The 17,093-nt window shown below is 41.4% G+C and overlaps 1 protein-coding gene across 1 annotated transcript in view; it reads right to left on the reverse strand.

Annotated features, from left to right (window-relative positions):
* LOC135111808 (organic cation transporter-like protein) overlaps positions 1-17,093 on the reverse strand; it is a 42,693-nt gene that overhangs the window by 5,484 nt on the left and 20,116 nt on the right. The window lies entirely within an intron of this gene.

Here is a 17,093-nt window from a genome sequence, read left to right on the forward strand (position 1 = left end):
AAACATCAGGCAAGGGACACCTGTTCCTCAGACTGTATTACACTTCCATCACATGAACAAATTCTCAGCTCGACAGTCGTTCAACCTCGACTTCAACTTATGTGACATGAATCTTGTAGTCTAGTGAGCGCCTGTTTGAAGTCTGGAATTTGTACTTTGTTGATATTAGTCATATTAGACCTGTGCAAAAAACATTTTTTTTTTCTATTTTCATACTTTACTACTTTTTCCCAAGCTTTTTGACCTGAAAAGCCAAAACTCACACCCTTTTTTATCTAGGATGTATGGAAGCATTGCCGCATGGAGGCTAAAGTCTTCTGCTTTCTATCTTACCAACAGGGCCAATTTTGAGGCATTTTTAAGCATATTATGTGGTATATATTTTTTTTCTATTGAAGGTAGAGCAACAAATTAGGTACCAAATGAAAGAAGAGAATCTACTTTACATATAGTAACCGTTAGAATTGATGAATTTTCCCCGTGAATTTTAAAAGATATGAAATTGTTGAAAATTCTGACTTTTTTGCTAATCTGGAGACATGTTTTTTTGTAAGGATGTTTGAATTTCAAGGGAATTTAGACCAAAACTCATACATAATTTCAGCATTTAATCTCATATTTCATACTTACAGAAACTTGTTAATGATGTTGGGCAATACTGAACAGTACAAAAGCAAGGCCAGCTCAGAAACTCTATCCAAATCCAGAAAACTCTCCACAAGATACTTACGAGTATATATATATATATATATATATATATATATATATATATATATATATATATATATATATATATATATATATATATATATATATATATATATATATATATATATATATATATATATATATATATATATATATATATATATATATATATATATATATATATATATATATATATATATATTTTATCTCTTCAAGGTAAGGCAACAAATTAGGTACCAAATGAATGAGCAGGATCTACTCTACATATATCAACCGTTAGAATTGATGAATTTTCCCCGTGACTTTTAATAGATACGAAATGTTGAAAATCTTGATTTTTTTACTAACCTAGAGACATGGTTTTTGCATGGAACAAGATAGAGCAACAAAATAGTTATCAAATTAAAGCATTTTAATGCTCTTTTGAACATGTATATTCTGATTAACATCTGTACAAAAATGGCATGTTATTTATAATATTTAAAGAAGAATAACAAGATTCCATACTTTTGACATTTATCAAACAAAGTGGAAAATGTAATTTTGCAACAAGTCAAACCATCATCTGAAACTACCAAAATAATCATGATTATATGTATCAAAATGATATTGCACAGTCATTTGTTAAGTGTTTGCTTCTTGAAGCTTTCGAAGCGCCGTTCGTTGTATTCCACAGCATGGAGAAGATATTCCCTCTGCTCGGGATCTGTGGTGATGACATTTGCAAAATCACTCATCATCTTAACTCCACGCTCAGCGATGTCGTTGACTACTCTGAGGTTTCTCACATATTCCAAAGCTTTCTTGTAGTCCTTCTCTGGCCACCCGATTCAGGAGCCAGTCAGATACAACGCTGAGGATGTCTAACAGAAGGTGGGATTCCGGACCAATGAGATCCACTAGTGTGGTCTTGGTTGTTACCTTCTGAAACACAGGTTTTCCCCTTCTGAAGCTGTTTGGCTTCTAAGTGGCATGCAGCTGAGCAGCGGTGTCCTGTTTCTGTTTGTCACTCCCCCTGCTGCTGAAGAGCGCAAATAGCACGACCTCCTGTGTCAAGTACCACTTGTAATTTTCCATCTTCTGTAAAACTGCTTCAGCAACCTCTGGGTCTGATCTCTTGTACCTCAACATGTCCTGGATGAGATGAAAGTCATTCACAGACCATCCGCAGCAGATGTTGACGTCATCCACACTGTTGTGTAGAACAGCACCAGTAAGATGTTGAGTCGTTCCAGCTTTGCAACAGTCTCTTCATCACACTCAAGCTGGTCACAAAATATCAGCATCTGATATCTGATATCATCATCATGGAATACAAGTTCCTGGCCATCCATCAGGCTTGGTGAATGACCCCTGGTCGACTCCAGTGAATCCCACAGGGAGGTGTGCCTCCATGAACAATCACTGTGAGCTCAGCCCTTTCCTTGTACTCAGCTCTCGGTGGCTCCTCAGATGTGAGGATGTCATGAAGTATTTCCTCACAATCCCTCTTCTTTTCCCTGAGCCATTTGCTTCTGATCATCAGGGTTTTAGGGGTGTCTGTTGTCAGTTTCCCCAACACATCCTTGAAGTGTCAGAACCACGGATTCTCTGGACTCTTCACCTTGCCAAACAGCTTTTCTCAGACTGCTCGAACTAGCACTTCCAGGATGTGGTGTCTGCACGCCAGGTAAAACACATTAGTGCTCAGCTTTTCCTCAAGCAGTTTGGCAGATCCCCTGTGTACTCCACTGTTACTGGATGTAGTAGATGTAGTGTCAAAAACAAGGGTAGTTATGACACCTGTAAGCCCCCATGCCTCCAACAAGTCCATTGATGCCTCAGTTTGAGCTGTGCCTGTTGAGCTGTCAATGATGGGTACTCCCAGTAACTTCCCTTCAGGATAGGCAGCTGGTCCAGACATGAGCACAGCTAAAGTCTCTGAGGTGGTCCCAGGTTCACTACCCACGACGTCTCTGAGCATCTTCCAGTCTCAGTGTAGAGCAGCAAGGTGGGGAGGGTCCTCACTGAACTCCGCCATGTAGCTCTGGCTGATGTTGCACCTGGATAGCATTCTGTTATGACGTGTTGTTGATCTAGAAATTATTAATTTGTCCAGATCAGCCCCCACCAGCTTTCAAGGTGGCAGAAACTAGGGCAACTAGGGTAACTTGATTGTCAGACAAGCCAAGACGATCAGCTGTATTGCAGATGGCATCACATTCCATGACTCTCCTCGGGAATGTCAAAGTCACGGCGTCTTCATGGTAAGAACATCCAGGAGTTCCAGGTCGAGGCTGCTGGTAATCCAAATCCTTTGTGTTATCGTTACTGTCACTGGAATCACCCCAGATAATCTCATCCACGTGAAGAACTGTCTCTTGTTCTGCTGCAGCTGCAAAATAATACTGTGTGGTAAGGATGTAAAATTGCAAAATAATACGGTGTGGTAAGCATGTAAAACTTCCAACTTGTTGTGATATTCAAAAGTATGATTACTAAAAGTATGAAAGTATGATTACCTTGTTGTTGCCTCTGTAGTTGCCTCTCAGTCCGGCTTACTTGTTGCTGGGATCTTGTCTCAAAGATCTTGTCATGACCCGACATGCGACCTTTCCTCTCAGTCCTCTGGTCCTGGTAGAACCTGATGTCCTCATCTTTCTTCTCCATGGATAACAGTCTGTTGCTCTCTATATCCTGGACAGCATTTGGAGCTCCTGTGTCGAACAGGCTGTCCAATTCCAAGACAAATGCACTCCTCTTTCGTCCAGGGCCACTTGCTCTTCCTTTGGTCTCCATCAGTGCTGTGTTTGTCATAGAGTTTCACGAAAAGCTTCATGCAGTTCTGTCTGGTCATCGTCTTGATCCTAGCCGTCTGCCAGAATGGGATGATAGCATCAACTGTTTCATAGGCGATGTCTTGAACCATGGGTTTCCCTGTATTTTCTGGTAAACTTTGGAGATAAAGGAATTACTGGAATGCTTGTCTGTTGGTGGGAAGCTGGGAACCACTGATGCAAGCTGAAGGGTATCCGACCAGAAAGGCTTCAGTGAGAGATCTGGTAGACGGCCGATGTGATGTTTGCTTGTGGACTGCAGGTGGAGGTTCTGAGACGTCAACTGTGCGACCTCGTAGCTCCTTGCTTAATGCCATTTTTACTCGTATATATATATATATATATATATATATATATATATATATATATATATATATATATATATATATATATATATATATATATATATATATATATATATATATATAATGTTTTCGCTGCGGGGGCGTAACATAGGTGTGGCCGAGCTATATAATAGGATGTCCATATATATATATTATTAGTTAATTTTCTTTATGCCATTATTATCATTATTACTACTATTAATCATATATATATTTTGTTTATGTACAACGCCTCTCGTTCATCTTTTGTTTTTTTTATCACTCCATAGGTTGCGTCACGCGTCCCTCATTCAGCGACTGCCCTCTGGGCCGTTTAGGTTTAATCTGTACTTGGCAGCTTTTACGCAGTGTTTGCTGTTGTACCTGGAATTGGACATTACCATATGTGCTAGATCAACCCCTAGTACATAATAATAGTAATAATAATAATAATATTATTATTATAATAATAATAATAATAATAATAACAATAAAAACAGTAGTTTCAGAATATATTAAATAATGACTGGAAGGAAGTGAGAGAGCAGGAGGTGGATGATTTTGCGTTAGGGTGGAGTAATTTTAAGAAAGCCGTAGTGGAGTGTGCAGAGAATTTATTGATTTAAGTTATTGCGCTGCAACATCGTGGTTATATGGCGCCGCTACAAACCTTTAAAATCAATAATGTTTGCAGCTAAAAATATTGATATTAAATATATGTATATATATATATATATATATATATATATATATATATATATATATATATATATATATATATATATATATATATATATATATATATATATATATATATATATATATATATATATATATATATATATATATATATATATATATATATATATATATATATATATATATATATATATATATATATATATATGGTAAAAATTATAAAAGACCACTAAAAAAAGTAATCAAAAAAGAAAGTGGGAAGAACCGCCAAAAAACATGTACTAGAAATCAGAGGGTCGGTACATTTAATTAATTAGGTTGATTTAATTTGATTTATAATGAGGAGGGTACTAAACCCACTGACCCAAATCACTGTGTCTGGCATTGTTCGTTTCGTACCCAAGACACTGACCCCACTGACCCAGATATCTGGCCTTATTCGTTATGTGCCTAAGACACAGACCTCACTGACCCAGACCCCAAGATCCACAGTTGTTACGTGTCTTTCTCACTTGCCTCCATGTTCTCCCAGTGCAAGGATAAAGTTCCACCCAATACTATAGTATATTACTGATAAAATAAATAGAAGAACAGTGAAAAGGTAATCTATACTTTATTTAAATAATTAAATAAAAGATCAAAGTTTTCCACAAATCCACAAAAAAGAACATGTCCCTGAGAGACAGCTCTCTCTCTTTCTCCAAGTATCAGTGATATCTGGAAAGTCCCATCCTCATCGCGATAGCAAAAAAGATATCGTTTCGCAGCTCCACCAGAATGGGACACTCCACTAGAAAGTGTCGAGCTGTAAGGGTAAGCAGTCATCACAAAATGCCAACTGGCAAGAACTGCCATCCTTATACTGGAGTATAAATCATAAAAAGGAATGGGGGTGGAAGGAGCAACCCGAGTTGCCACCCCTTTAGCCAGGCTATCGAACTTCTCATTCCCTTGGACTCCAAAATGTGCAGGGACCCAGCAAAATCCGAGGTGATGGCCTCTACGCTATAAAAGATACAGCCACTGAAGAGTCGATAAAACAAGGGGATGAAGGAAAGAAAAGCTAAAATGTTGAACAGCGGAAAGAACACTGCGAGAATCGCCAAATATTGTAAAAAAAATTATATATAGGGAGAATAAAAATATTTCTTAAAGGTAAAATAATGGCAGCCAGCTCTGCTGTAAAAACAGAGGCAGCACCGGGGAGTATCCGTCTCGAGAGAGAACACCAAATACGACTCCCCGTTCGGATTTTGAGCCGTCAGGGGATGGAATCAGAATGTGTGGAATAGTGTTCCAAGAACAATGCACAGGACTACAAATCCAGTAATAAGTTCTTATTAGGAGTAGCAGGACCGCAGACAGAAATGTCCCGGAATTGCCAGTAAGCAACTCTAGGGAACCTACAGGGACATACAGAGACGGAAGATAGATTTAATGTCACCATAGTAGATATAACCCTGAAACCAAAAGGTTTAGGGAAACTCGGGTGAGACACATACACTTGAGAAAGCTGAGAGTCGCAGGAGACGGCCACACAAGAGACAGACTCGGGAAGACGTTTGACTCGATACTAGCACCTCAACAACAAGGACTGGCGACGCAGGTCCGATGGAAGGACACCAGCATCCACCAGTAAGCTAGGGATTAGGGGTGAGCGGAACACACCAGTTGCCGAGCGAACATCGGCATTGAGCACTGAGTCCGGCACGCGAAGCCGAGCCTCAGTAGCAGAGGAATAAACCTCACAATCATATTCCAACTTAGAAAGAATAAGAGTTCGGTGCAAGAGAAGGAAGTATGAGCCAAAACCCTAAGAAGTGACAGCGCCTTCATAAATGCTGCTTTAATATAACGAAGGTGAGGTACCCAAGTCAGGCGTCTGTCAAATATGAGTCCCAGGAAACGAGCTTCCTCTACAAAAGAAATTTTTCCATCATACAGATATATATCTGGATCAAGGTGAAGATCACGAAGGCGGCAAAAAAATATAAGGCTACAGTTTTTGAAGCCAAGAAACGAAATGCTCAAGTTAGAACCCAATGAGAAACCCTTTTAATTGCGAACTGCAACTTTCAATCAAAGGTATTCGTGTTGCAGAAAAGGAGATTGGCAAGTCATCGACATCTAAGCTACCACGAAGTCCTTCTGGAAGCACATCTATGACACCGTTTACAGCTAGAGCAGAAAAAGTGACACTGAGTATACTTCCCTCAAGTGGGCAAGCTTCAGACAGGAAGCCGCAAATCCGTACCCGTAAAAAAAAAACGAAGAAATTAAAACTGCTATATAAAAATTAAGAGTCCGCCACAGAGACCGAACTTGGAACAGCAGTGGAACCAAATAAAAAAAAAATATTGCAACCTGATGCTGTTTACTAGCGAATGCTTCACATATAGAAGATTCTAGGGATAAAAGCCCATCAGAGGTGGACCTCATTTTCCGAAAACCAAATTGGACAGGCGACAAGCAATTGCCTATCCCCAAGTACTACATAAGCCTGACATTCACCATCTTTTCTAGTAACTTGCAAGTACATGAGATTAAGGAAACTGGACGATAGTTGGTCACTAACTGATGATCTCCAGGCTTTGGATTGGGGATAATTACAGCAACAGCCCAAGAAGATGGAAAATCACTTGTATTCCAAATAAAGTTATAGAGTTCAAGTAAAAAGGTAAAAGCTTCATCGGACATGTGGAACAAAAAGGAATATGGGATGTTATCGCGATTTCGGGATGAATCATGGCACTGGGACATAGCCATGCATGGCTCAGAGAAAGAAAATAGGACATTATAAGACTATCCACCAAGGGAGGCAAAAATGACGTCAACGGATTGTCGACGATGTAACGATGGATGTCGACGATGAAGTGCCATAGGTGCAGCTGAATCCTTTCTGGAGAAGCTAGCAAAGTGCTCAGCAAACAGGTCAGCAACTGTATTAGGGTCTGCCACAGTTCCCCCATCATGGGATAAAACAGGTGGGGGAGGTGCAGACTACTTCCAAAATATCTTGCGGACTTTCTTAAAAACCTTGGTTAGCGGAGTGCGAACTGTGATGGAAGAGACATAACTCTTCCGAAACTCCTGCCGAGCCCTCTTTAAGGTGCGGCGAGCACGGGCACGCGTTTTTCGAAAAGCCTCCAAGCAATGGATGTCCCCGGGATGTCGTCGATGAGAAAAAGCAGCACGCTTTTCTCGAATGGTAGCTGTACAAGCTGCATTCCACCATGGAACAGGACGCTTAGGAAAGCGACCAGATGTCTTTGGGACAAACCGAAGAGCAGCGGAGTGAAAGATATCAGTGAAATATGTTGCAGCCTCATCATCATTTCATCCACTGAGAGAGCAGGGGTGCTGAGTTCTGAGAATAGCTGCCAATCCGCCTTATGCAGACGCCACCGGGGAGGACGCGACTATAGTATAGAATTATTGATTAAATTACATGGGAAGTAATGGCTTCCATATAGCTCTGGTAAAATTTTCCAGTTAAAATCAAGAAAGGAATCAGAGGTACAAAGAGAAAAGTCTGTTGTTGTAAAAATACCGGTTTGACTATGAAAATTGTTCACGTCCCCAGAGTTTAAAATATATAATAATGAATCCTGCATAAAAAAAAAAAAGGAAGTAAAAAACCACGAGGGTTGACAGCGTCATCATTACACAAAGGATCGTGACCATTCAAGTCTCCCAATAAAATAAGAGAAGGAAGAGTATTTATAAGGTTATCAAGTTAATTCCCTTCGGAACTAACACTGGGAGGCAGATACAGACTGCACAATGTATGCAAATTATTCATAAAAACAACAACAACCTGCATTGGCAAGTGAATCTCCAGGTTGATGAAAGGAATATCTGTGCGAACAAAGATGGCAGTACCTCCGTGGTCAGTTGTGTGCAGGGGCGCCAAGAGGTTGAAGGTCCTCAAGACGCCTCGACTGGAGGTGCGCCACGTGGAGATGAGGAATCCCTTCACTGTGCTATAGGGAGTGCCGGAGGAGGAGGTAGACGTGGCGGTGGAAGACAAGGAGAAGGATGGGTGCAGACGCGGTTACCCTGCCCCAAGGTAGAATGTTTGTGCTTGGTTATAGTCGGGTTAGGCACCTAGATAGTGCGTTTTGTGCCAGAGACAGGAAGCGTAGGTCGAGGGTGTGTCTGCCAGAGATTGGGATAGGGAAAGTAGCAAGACACGTGCTTGGAAAATGATAGGACCAAATCCATTGTTTTTTTTTTGTTTTTTTTCCTTCTTCTTAGAGCGGAAGGGAATGACCTTGGTAAGGTCAAGAGTGAGGAGCTATTCAGAAAGTTTAGGCAGGCTTTGGAAAAGATTACGGACAAGGGAGGGTTTTTTTTTTTATCTATTTATTTATTATTTTTAAGGACACTATTTTCTTTGCATTATAAAAATGCAGCAGCGGACTTCTGTACAAATAGCAGTAGAAATAGAAGCAGCTGCAGTAGATAAGAACATAATAATAACATAATAAGAAATAAGGGAAGCTGCAAGAAACCATCAGGCCTACATGTGGCAGTCCCTGTATGAAAAATACCTACCTATTTCCACCTGTTATCCCTGTCCATAAATCTGTCTAATCCGTTCCATTCATCTACCACTCTATTTGACAACCAATTTCTTCATATCTCTTTTTAAAACCTAAATTTTTCAAGCTTGAACTCGTTATTTCTTGTTCCATCCTGGTTACTGATCCTAAGAATTTTGCTTACGTCCCCCTTGTTATAACCCTTATACCACTTAGACTTTTATCAGGTCCCCTCTTAACCTACGTCTCTCTAAATAATGTAAATTTAACAGCATCAGTCTCGCTTCGTAAGGAATATTCTTTATTCCTTGTATCCTTTCAGTCATCCTCCTCTGTACTGATTCTAATAGACCTATATCCTTTCTGTAATGTGGGAACAAGTAGCAGCAGCAGCAGCAGTACTAGTTGTGTGCATGTGTGTGTGTGTGTGTGTGTGTGTGTGTGTGTGTGTGTGTGTGTGTGTGTGTGTGTGTGTGTGTATGTGTGTGTGTGTGTGTGTGTGTGAGAGAGAGAGAGAGAGAGAGAGAGAGAGAGAGAGAGAGAGAGAGAGAGAGAGAGAGAGAGAGAGAGAGAGAGAGAGAGAGAGAGAGAGAGAAACCAGTAGATGCCACAAAGTACGAGACTTACCGAACACAATTGAACCCACACTTACAAAACATACGACTTTAGACCTGTTCAAAAAACAACTTTTTTTAATATTTTCATACATTACTGTACTTTTTCCATGCTTTTTGACCTGAAAAAAAAGCCAAAAAATCACATCCATTTTGATCTAGGATGTATGGAAGCACTGCCGCATGGAGGCTGAAATTTTTTGCTATCTTTTTGAGGCATTTCTAAGCATATTTTTTGGTGTGTGTGTATATATATATATATATATATACTCGTATATATATATATATATATATATATATATATATATATATATATATATATATATATATATATATATATATATATATATATATATATATAATTACGAGTGGCTCAAGCATATCAAATAGATACATGAGCATGGAGTGCGCTTATCTGTGTAAGGCACACAAAGTAATAAATGAAGGCAAGACAAATATGGGAATGCAAAAAAAATATATAAATAAATAAATAAAAAAAAAATGCATAGTAAATACCATAAAGCACAAGAATAATAATGAGAATATGAAATGTGTTCATATATAGGGACAAATGTGTAAGTATGCGTAATGAGGGAAGGCACACAAAAGCAAAGACAATGATATAATAACAAGAAAGAAGAACAGACAAAATTTCAGAAAATAACAAAATGGAATAATAATAACAATGAAAATACATGAATATGGATGTATAGTGGTTTTATCTTTGTAAGACACACGAGATGATAAAATAGAAGGACATAATAATGATATATATAAATGCTATGAAAATATCCCTCCAGTAGAATAAAAAGAAATATCAGTGTAGGATAGCACAAAAACAAATATCAATGTAATTCTAACATAAGGCATGAAAATAATAATCCCTCCCAGGGGCACAGCAAAACAGACAAACCCATGGGACAGCAAAAACAGAGAAAAAAAAGTACATGATACGAGGCAGCAGGGAAACAAACCTTGATTTCTTCTCTTTGCTTAACAAGATACGTAGAGAAGGAATACACGGGTCACAACACAACTATGGACGAGTACTGGCAGCGGGGCAGCGAACAGGTGGCAAGTGTTGTGGTGGCGGTGTCTAAAGTGTTCTCGTCTCCAGCCGGACCGCCTTTTTTTTCTTCTTTTTTTAGTTTTATAGTTTTTTTTAGTTTATAGAAAAGAGGGGTGAAGAAGAGTCTGTACAGAAGAAGAATAAAAGCTAGAAAATATTGAAAGACAGTAGAAGAGAAAAGATGGTGGGATAACCATCTTGCTATTTTTGTTTGATGTTTTATAGTATGAGTAGCGGCTGCATCTTCTTCATAATGTTATTTCTGTAGATTTGTAGGGCATTGTTACTCTGCCTAGAATGTTACTTTTTTTTTTTTTTTTTTTTAGTAGAACCCAGCATACCAACACCTTCCCTATCAATAAAACTGCTCTTTTTCTTTCTGTTTCCTATTTTCGTTTCCCCGCCTTGTGTTTTACATATAAAAATAAGTATGTAAGTTTGAGTTAAATTTTTAATCCCAGGGAGACAGCATATTTACAAGGTAAGTTCATCATACTTAGAGGTGAGTTTTTTTTTGTTTTTTTTTTGCAGAACCACAGCTACTCTACAGCAAGATGTCCGTGGACAAAACACAACTTAGTTGGACAGCCTTGCCTCGCTCCAGTCACTCGCTGCCGCCCCTGTTGCTGACATCACTCCTGCTTTTTTTTTTTTTTTTATATAGGAAGGATACTGGCCAAGGGCAACAAAAATCTAATAAAAAAATGCCCACTGAAATGCCAGTCCCATAAAAGGGTCAAGGCAGTGGTCAAAAATTGGTGGATAAGTGTCTTGAAACCTCCCTCTTGAAGGAATTCAAGTCATAGGAAGGTGGAAATACAGAAGCAGGCAGGGAGTTCCAGAGTTTACCAGAGAAAGAGATGAATGATTGAGAATACTGGTTAACTCTTGCGTTAGAGAGGTGGACAGAATAGGGGTGAGAGAAAGAAGAAGGTCTTGTGCAGCGAGGCCGCGGAAGGAGGGGAGGCATGCAGTTAGCAAGATCAGAAGAGCAGTTGGCATGAAAATAGCGGTAGAAGACAGCTAGATATGCAACATTGCGGCGGTGAGAGAGGGGCTGAAGACAGTCAGTTAGAGGAGAGGAGTTGATGAGACGAAAAGCTTTTGATTCCACCCTGTCTAGAAGAGCAGTATGAGTGGAACCCCCCCAGACATGTGAAGCATACTCCATACATGGACGGATAAGGCCCTTGTACAGAGTTAGCAGCTGGGGGGGGGGGGGTGAGAAAAACTGGCGGAGACGTCTCAGAACACCTGACTTCATAGAAGCAGTTTTAGCTAGAGATGAGATGTGAAGTTTCCAGTTCAGATTACAAGTAAAGGACAGACCGAGGATGTTCAGTGTAGAAGAGGGGGACAGTTGAGTGTCATTGAAGAAGAGGGGATAGTTGTCTGGAAGGTTGTGTCGAGTTGATAGATGGAGGAATTGAGTTTTTGAGGCATTGAACAATACCAAGTTTGCTCTGCCCCAATCAGAAATTTTAGAAAGATCAGAAGTCAGGCATTCTGTGGCTTCCCTGCGTGATATATTTACCTCCTTCCTGAAGGGTTGGACGTCTATGAAAAGACGTGGAAAAGTGCAGGGTGGTATCATCAGCGTAGGAGTGGATAGGACAAGAAGTTTGGTTTAGAAGATCATTAATGAATAATAAGAAGAGAGCGGGTGACGGGATAGAACCCTGAGGAACACCACTGTTAATAGATTTAGGAGAAGAACAGTGACCGTCTACCACAGCAGCAATAGAACGGTCAGAAAGGAAACTTGAGATGAAATTACGGAGGAAAGCCAGAAGATCACCAGTAGAGCGGCCTTGACGGAACCCATACTGGCGATCAGATAGAAGGTTGTGAAGTGATAGATGTTTAAGAATCTTCCTGTTGAGGATAGATTCAAAAACTTTAGATAAGCAGGAAATTAAAGCAATAGGACGGTAGTTTGAGGGATTAGAGCGGTCACCCTTTTTAGGAACAGGTTGAATGTAGGCAAACTTCCAGCAAGAAGGAAAGGTAGATGTTGACAGACATAGCTGAAAGAGTTTGACTAGGCAAGGTGCAAGCACGGAGGCACAGTAGGAGGAACCCCATCAGGTCCATAAGCCTTCCGAGGGTTTAGGCCAGCGAGGGCATGGAAAACATCATTGCGAAGAATTTTAATAGGTGGCATGAAGTAGTCAGAGGGTGGAGGAGAGGGAGGAACAAGCCCAGAATCGTCCAAGGTAGAGTTTTTAGCAAAGGTTTGAGCAAAGAGTTCAGCTTTAGAAATAGATGTGATAGCAGTGGTGCCATCTGGTTGAAATAGAGGAAGGAAAGAAGAAGAAGCAAAGTTATTGGAGATATTTTTGGCTAGATGCCAGAAATCACGAGGGGAGTTAGATCTTGAAAGGTTTTGACATTTTCTGTTAATGAAGGAGTTTTTGGCTAGTTGGAGAACAGACTTGGTATGGTTCCGGGCAGAAATATAAAGTGCATGAGATGAGGCCCTTCTTTTGTGGGCCACCTCTCTATCATGTATAGCACGAGAACAAGCTGTGTTGAACCAAGGTTTAGAAGGTTTAGGACGAGAAAAAGAGTGAGGAATGTACGCCTCCATGCCAGACACTATCACCTCTGTTATGCGCTCAGCACACAAAGACGGGTCTCTGACACGGAAGCAGTAGTCATTCCAAGTAAAATCAGCAAAATACCTCCTCAGGTCCCCCAACTAGCAGAGGCAAAATGCCAGAGGCACCTTCGCTTAGGGGGATACTGAGGAGGGATTGGAGTGATAGGACAAGATAAAGATATGAGATTGTGATCGGAGGAGCCCAACGGAGAAGAAAGGGTGACAGCATAAGCAGAATGATTACAGGTCAGGAAAAGGTCAAGAATGTTGGGCGTATCTCCAAGACGGTCAGGAATACGAGTAGGGTGTTGCACCAATTGGTCTAGGTCATGGAGGATAGCAAAGTTGTAGGCTAGTTCACCAGGATGGTCAGTGAAGGGAGAGGAAAGCCAAAGCTGGTGGTGAACATTGAAGTCTCCAAGAATGGAGATCTCTGCAAAAGGGAAGAGGGTCAGAATGTGCTCCACTTTGGAAGTTAAGTAGTCAAAGAATTTCTTATAGTCAGAGGAGTTAGGAGAGAGGTATACAGCACATATAAATTTAGTATGAGAATGACTCTGTAGTCGTAGCCAGATGGTGGAAAACTCGGAAGATTCAAGAGCGTGGACACGAGAGCAGGTTAAGTCATTGCGCACATAAACGCAGCATCCAGCTTTGGATCGAAAATGAGGATAGAGAAAGTAGGAGGGAACAGAAAAGGGGCTACTGTCATTTGCCTCAGACACCTGAGTTTCAGTGAGGAAAAGAAGATGAGGTTTAGAAGAGGAGAGGTGGTGTTCTACAGATTGAAAATTAGATCTTAGACCGCGAATGTTGCAGAAGTTAATGAAGAAAAAGTTGAGGGGGGGTGTCAAGACACTTAGGGTCGTCGACAGAAAGGCAGTCCGACCTGGGGACATTTATGGTCCCCTCCCCAGATGGTGACTCTGAAGCTGGTGTAGGAGTCGCCATGATTTTAAAATTTTTGAGTGAAGGGTGTGTGTGTTATTAGGTGCTTGTAGTTTTGTGTGGAGGAAGAGAGTTGTCTTTAGAAGGCAGGCTGTGACTGCCCCCTTGTGTTGTGAGACACAAAGGGAAACGTTCAGTGAGGTCACAGCTGGGTTTAATGATAAGTTCATAGCACCCCCTGAACAGTTCCACTCATATTGCTCTTCTAGACAGGGTGGAATCAAAAGCTTTTCGTCTCATCAACTCCTCTCCTCTAACTGACTGTCTTCAGCCCCTCTCTCACCGCCGCAATGTTGCATATCTAGCTGTCTTCTACCGCTATTTTCATGCCAACTGCTCTTCTGATCTTGCTAACTGCATGCCTCCCCTCCTTCCGCGGCCTCGCTGCACAAGACTTTCTTCTTTCTCTCACCCCTATTCTGTCCACCTCTCTAACGCAAGAGTTAACCAGTATTCTCAGTCATTCATCCCTTTCTCTGGTAAACTCTGGAACTCCTTGCCTGCTTCTGTATTTCCAGCTTCCTATGACTTGAATTCCTTCAAGAGGGAGGTTTCAAGACTCTTATCCACTAATTTTTGACCACTGCTTTGACCCTTTTAAGGGACTGGCATTTCAGTGGGCATTTTTTTTATTAGATTTTTGTTGCCCTTGGCCAGTATCCTTCCTACATAAAAAAAAAAAAAAAAGTGCTTTAGACCTCACTGGGAGTAATTATCGTTTCGGCAGGTGTCTACTGCCTCCTCCCCCTACTTACGTGGCAACCCTAATAACCACCACCAATGACCCATTAACATCAATTGTCCCAAAAGTTATTCACAAATACGATACTTTACAGTTCATAATATTACACTCCCCACTGAATATTATATTCACGTAGATTACGCACTCGGGGCCTTTTATTCATCGATGAACGCCTTGGAAGCTTTCGATCCAACTCATCTTGAGCAGCAACATCTTCGTCGTTTTCCTCCTCCTCATCAGCCTAGCCAGGATGCTGAATGAGAAGCTCATCGTCCTCACCGTCCGTGGCTGCAACATTCTCCTGAGGTGTCTGGGAAGTGCAGTAATGAAGATCCTTAAAGTGGCTGGGGATTCTATTAACTTCATCAGCCTGGTGTGATGCTGTCCATCACAACGAACATCAGGCGATCTCATCACAATTCATCACCAGTCTGGTAGGGGCCGTCTGCTTCTAACTTGCTTTCTTCACAGGGATTCACTCATCGGACTCTTGAGAGGATATTGCTACAACATGGTCGTGGTCATCGCGGGACCTTAAGTTGTAAAAATATACCGCCTCCGCTACAGAGCAACCTTTCCTCGCAGCAATAATCTTTATAGTTCTATGGGATCGTTCAGCTATGACATTTTCTGACGGAACATGTGCACATCAGGTGCACATCCCATCTCTTAGCAAAGTCTTCAAACAGCCTAATGCGGAAAGCGGTGTCATTCTCAGTTAACAACTTATGGGGGTCCACGTTCACAAAACAGTACCTCTAACTGCTTGGTGATGCTGTTGCTGGTCTGAAGTCTCAGTTGACGCCAAATAGAAAATTGTGATGGCCCACAGTCGATAAGAGTTAGGTACGTCCACCCACTGCAGTGAGTGATATCCATACCAACTCTCTGCCAGACTCTCTCCACGTCCAAGCTCCCCTTCCGCCACTTTACAGGTGCTGGGTCCATGGATTGGCACGCCTTACGATTCGCAACGACAGCTTGCTCCTGCCGCTTGGTGACTGCTGGGTCGTGTGGTGCAGTGATGACCGCTGAACACACTGGTTGCGTGGCTGTGGGGCAGGCATCGGGGACTTTCAGCTAACGCTGCGGCACGCGTATCAAACTGTCAGCCTTGCTGTTGATTGAAGACACGAGAATAACCGATAACTTGAGGGTGCACTCCTCGACCAGCGACATTATTATGCCAACTCTCCTCCGAATGAGCATCTCGTTCGCAGCCTTGGTATTGAGCTTGCTTCTGCTGGAGAGGCCATCAGAGATCCATCGATGTACCGTGGAAGAGTCTGTCATCAATTCCACTGTTCTGACCTTCCAGGCCAATGTTAAATTTAGTCCTTTGATGACTACATCCAACTTGGCTATGATGTGATTTAAGTCGTTTTTGCGTAACCAGCTGGCGTCTTCGACGATGCTGCCGTCGATCTCTACTACAGCACCAAGCGCCAGGGAAGTGGCATCCACCCACATTGTGGCCTCGTCACCTCTGGCACTCCAAGGTCTTCTCACAGGATCATTCTTCCTAACTTCGACCACGACCTCATCCAGAAACCTCCGGATTTCCTCATCGGCGATTAATTCATCCCATCTCTTCGAGAGGCAATTGGTCCTCCTCTTGATGAAGGCTGTTGCCATTCGCAGCCAACCATATACAGGATAGTGGCCCACCAGCTTGCCGCAGAATGAAAACACCGCCCGCTTCATCAATTCACTTGGTATGTTGTCCACCTTGACGTCTCTCTTCCACACACGACTCTCTTCTCTTTTACACGACTGGCCTCAACAATGTTTTCATTAACAAGAATGTCGTCGATGTAAGCTGACGTTCTTTTTCTAACAATTGGATCTTGTGAGAGAACACTATTGAACACTGTTTTCATATTAACGGAGCAACGTTTAAGCCGAATCCCAATCGCGTTAAGCAATACCTCTGGCCTTTAAAATTCAGTCTGATATGGCCACAGGGAATCATGAATTCTAATCTGGAGATAAGCCTTAGCAAGGTCAATCACACAAAACATTCTCCCA

Source organism: Scylla paramamosain, chromosome 22 (assembly GCF_035594125.1).
Source record: "Scylla paramamosain isolate STU-SP2022 chromosome 22, ASM3559412v1, whole genome shotgun sequence".
In the NCBI taxonomy this organism is placed as follows: Eukaryota; Metazoa; Arthropoda; class Malacostraca; order Decapoda; family Portunidae; genus Scylla; species Scylla paramamosain.